This window comes from Belonocnema kinseyi, chromosome 3 (assembly GCF_010883055.1).
Source record: "Belonocnema kinseyi isolate 2016_QV_RU_SX_M_011 chromosome 3, B_treatae_v1, whole genome shotgun sequence".
In the NCBI taxonomy this organism is placed as follows: domain Eukaryota; kingdom Metazoa; phylum Arthropoda; class Insecta; order Hymenoptera; family Cynipidae; genus Belonocnema; species Belonocnema kinseyi.
Window position 1 is genome coordinate 43,138,122 of NC_046659.1, and position 4,555 is coordinate 43,142,676.

Consider the following 4,555-nt stretch of genomic DNA (forward strand, 5'->3'; position numbering starts at 1 on the left):
TGATTAATTTGCATATCGCTTAGGAATTAGTATCCATTTTTTCAATGTTAAATTCCCCCGGTTTTTTTCCTAGGATAAGAAATATTTTGCCTTCAAAATCTGGGAAATGATAGCGAACATGATAACGGACGTCCTTACACACTTTTTTTTGTTGGTTTTTTTATCAACAAATTTTAGGTATTGCTAACAACATGTGTACATTTGGAGGTTATGTATGTTACAATTCTCCTGTGCGTTACTTCCAAACTACACAATATTTTTGGCCGAAAACTTTGGACTTGCAAATAAACATAGTAACTAATCTCCCGGAACTAACCATTTTTGCAGGCAATCAAATAAGTTTATTTCATAAATAATTTCCAGATTATCGGAAAGGCAGAGATGAAAAACGACGTAACCTCAAAATAATACATATGCATAAAATTTTTATTAAGCACAATAAATTTTTCTGTTATTATCCCTCAAAAAAGAGTCCGGGGACGTCCGTTATGATATTTTATAGCACCTCCGAATTCAGTTTTTAAAAATTTTCATTTTTGTGAAAAAAAGCCGGGGAAACTGTAAGTATCACATGCCCTTAACTATTTTTTAATTTTTCGAACAAACTGAATTTCTTTAAACAATCATTTTTTCCCAAAAAAAAATATTTTTTTAATCTTATTTTATTAATTAAACATAATATTGAATGATTTTGAAGAGTACTAATTCTGCGAAAAGCTTTATGTAATTGTTCATAGATTAATGAGTGTTTTTTTTTTTCAAATTCCCTTCAAATTGAGTATGGATGGTGAACGAATAAAAATTGTTTGTTCAATAAAATGCCCTTTTTTACAGCATTTACTACTCGAAATCATTGAATATTATGTTTATTTCGGAAAATACGATTGTAAAAATATTTTTTAAAAGTAACCGTTCAAACAATTAAAAAACGTTAAACATGTTCTTTCTATATATTATGGAGTGAGAACAATAATTCAATTTATGCTATTTTATATTATTTTTAAAGGTGATCGGAAAAAACTGCTTTAGCAAATAATAATTCCACAAGCAAATAGAAATTTGTTAAACATTAAATAATGTTTAACGGCAATTAACTAATAAAATTTAATAACTTAATAAGTTTAATAATTTAATAAATTTAATAACGGCGATCAGAGTTCTGTGTTCATCAGGTTGGGTGTTTCTTATTTTTTATCGCTTTTTCAACAAAATAATCATTTTAGTGCACAGGACGTAAGTGTTTTGGACATTTCTAACATAATGATATTACGCCTTTGCAAAGAATAGTCTGTATAAGTTTTACGGCAAGTCATTACGAAAGCGTAGCCAGAACAATATATGTAATTTAGAGGTTATGGCGGCTACGGTTTCGTAAATGCGTGCCGTAAGACGTATACAGGCTATTCTCTGCAAATGCATAATATTATTATGTTAACAAATATCAAAAACACTTACCTCTTGTGCACAAAAATATCAATTTGTTAAAAAATCGATACAAAATAGGAAACATCTAAACTGATAAACACATAACTCAGATGGATAAATCAGCTGATTTGGCATGTGCTTTTTTCTTTTCATCAAAACATCGAAAAATGTATTTAATTCATCGTCGTTATTCTTCTATAATTATCTTTAGCTGCATACATTTGTCTATCATTTAAAAAACACGAAATTTTCTATTAAAATAAAATCCAACATTCAAATCAGCGCTATTTATAGATTTTTCCGTTGACGTAAAAATTTCGATTTTCACAACTGATGACTTGCGCATGTCCGGAACTTACGGATATGCAATCGTGTGAAAGAGCCCTAATGCGTCAAATCACTAGACATTTCAGCCAATGAAAGTGTTTCTCTGAATAACTAGGAGAATATGATTGGCTGGAATGTCTAGTCATTTGACGCATTGCACAAAACGCAAGGCAATTCTTCCATTAGGGCACGCCACCATGCTAATATCTTTGATGTTGCCTGGTTTCAGATGATGGGCTGTAGGCTATATATACGAGAACACAAACACGTTCTTCCATTTTGTTTCGATCTCGGCGGTTGGAGAAGTACTGTTGAGCTAGTTCATTCCAATTTTTTTGAAAAAATGAATTTTGAACCTAAAAAGATTTTATCTGGCATCAAATTATCTAGTAAATATTCGGCAAGTCTAAAGTGCAATGATTTTCGTCAATTTTTTACGTGTCCAAAGTGTAAAATTAAAAGATGCAAACGTGCTCGCGAAGGCGTCGTTCACATGGTGAGTAATTACGAATTAATTTTTTTTATCAAAATCCGTGGGCATCCTTGTGAAAAGATTATTTTGTAATTCAGTCTTCATGCAGTTCAGTTGAAATTATTTTTTCCTTTGAATTATTGCTATATTTTTCTATTCAGTGCCTAATGTAACTTTTAACATCATGATGAAACAATTTGTCTCGTTCGTATGAACTTTGTGTGATTAAACATAATTAATTTTCTGAAATTAACATTTATTCATAATTTACTAATAAGCAAAATATTTGATGACTACTATAGAAGAACATTTCATGTTAAGGTTATCGCCCCGAGTGCGGAGCATGGTGCTTTTCGTGGAAAGGATGAACTAACATAGGTGATCATTTTAAAATTATTATTCTGTGTTCTCAAATGATAAAAGTCGGTCTGGCTATTTTATGCAAAAAGAATTAGAATAAGAATATATGGTTAATTGCCAATGATGAATAAGGTATCCGCCCCAGTCTGAATTTTGTGAATGATCGGATATGTTCTGAAAATTTTAATATCTACAATATTTTGTCTTATATCAAGTGCAGTTATGAATCTTACATTTTTGATATTATTTATTGTGCAGGAATCAGGAACAGAAAGAACTTCGTGCCACGAATTTTTGAAGTCTAGGAAAGAGTATGGTACTTATAAATTTTTAATGTAATCCATGCATCAAATTTTCTTTCAATGAATTCCTACCTTTGTTTTATATAATTTATTAGTAATGATGGATAAGATTTCCGCCCCAGTCTGATATCTGTGACTGTTTGGATAAATTCTGATTAATTTAATATCAATTAAATATTCATAATAAATACCATTATTTTTTGATGTTCAATGTCTACTGGTTTATTTTTAGGACTCTAAAATCGAAAGGGACTCCTGCCACGTGTTTCCCAATTTCATTGAATAGAATATTCAGTACGTATAATTTTTTTATTTCTATGATTTCGTTTTCTCAAAAATGAACATTTTTTAAAATTGAATTCGGGGATACTATAAAATATTATAACCGACGTCCCCGGACTTTTTAAGGATAATAAAAAAAAAATTCTGTCTGAACGAAAGTTTTATGCACGTGCACTATTTTGAGGTTAGAATCATTTTTTTTACCTATGTTTTTATTATTGTAGAAAAAGAAGCCGAGGGGAGAGTTGAAAACCAAAGTTAAATATAATTTAGTTTTGTTTATAAATGTTTATGGACAGTTAAACCTCGATAATTCGAATTTTCGACAAATCAAATTTTCTCTAATTCGAACTTCTTTTTTGCCCGGCTGAAACTTGATGTATCTCGTTGTAATATTTCTCGATAATTCGAAGAAAATTGTGTGCCCGCCGCGATGATAACCTCTTTAATTCGAAGTACAGCTGGTCAAAATTTTCATGTTTGATTATGATTTTTTTGGCATTATAATATTAAGTGGAAAAACATTTTCTCACTGCCCGCATCGACTGTACTTCAAGGGAAATTCATAATACGTTCTATGGGACGTATAAAAGAATTATGTGCATTTATACTCTTCGACAGAAATCAGACTGATCAAATATCTATCTAATGATGTTAAAGATACCCGCCTCAGTCTGATTTCTGTGACTGTTCAGATAAATTCTGATTGATATCATTACAACGTTCAAATAAATATGTTTAATATTTCAATATTAAAGGTATTATTTATTTTTTAGGACTATAAACTCTGAAGGGACCACTATGTACCACGTACTTTTCAGTTTATCTAAACACAATATTTGGTACGTATAATTATTTTGAGAAATATTTGATGTTTAATTTAATCCATATCACTTAATCACTTCTTTAATTAAATTGTCTTGAAGTTTATATCGCTCCTATTTTTTAAATTTTAATTGTACATATATTTGATATTTAATATTTGAAAGTATGTCTTATTTATTTGAACGCTTTTGTTTTTCGAATGCATCTTAACAGTTGAGGACGAAAATTGCATGTAAGGTTTTATTTTGTATATTGCTAGTGATGTTAAAGATACCCGCCCCAGTCTGATTGTCATGATTGATTGGAAGAATACTGATGAGCTTGATCATTACAGTTTAAAAAAATAAATGTTGGTTATGATAATTTCCATATGCTACGTGTTTCTTTTTTAGAGTGATCTCTTTGGAATCTGGAGGCAGTTGTAAATTTGGACAAGATGCAGTTAATTTAGTAGGTATAATTATATTTAAAAAAAAATTATAAACCTGTTGCAATTAACTTTTCCATTGTTTTGCTTCAAATTTGATTACTCTGTTCTGATGTAAGTCTTAAATGAATAAAT

The 4,555-nt window shown here is 29.8% G+C and overlaps 1 long non-coding RNA gene and 3 further genes across 3 annotated transcripts in view; all 4 read left to right on the forward strand.

Annotated features, from left to right (window-relative positions):
* Window positions 1-2,028: 2,028 nt before the first annotated feature.
* The window catches only part of LOC117170167, a 13,067-nt gene continuing 10,540 nt past the window's right edge, over window positions 2,029-4,555 (forward strand). For 2 of the 3 annotated variants that reach the window (XR_004466732.1, XR_004466730.1), the window contains exons 1-6: window positions 2,029-2,248; window positions 2,546-2,602; window positions 2,843-2,900; window positions 3,119-3,180; window positions 3,945-4,010; window positions 4,386-4,443. This is a non-coding gene — a long non-coding RNA (uncharacterized LOC117170167). Of the gene's footprint in view, window positions 2,249-2,545; window positions 2,603-2,842; window positions 2,901-3,118; window positions 3,181-3,944; window positions 4,011-4,385; window positions 4,448-4,555 lie in introns of all 3 variants that reach the window. The other variant, XR_004466731.1, reaches the window with a different exon arrangement.
* LOC117170445 lies at window positions 2,698-2,767 on the forward strand.
* LOC117170444 lies at window positions 2,977-3,046 on the forward strand.
* Window positions 4,245-4,313, forward strand: LOC117170446.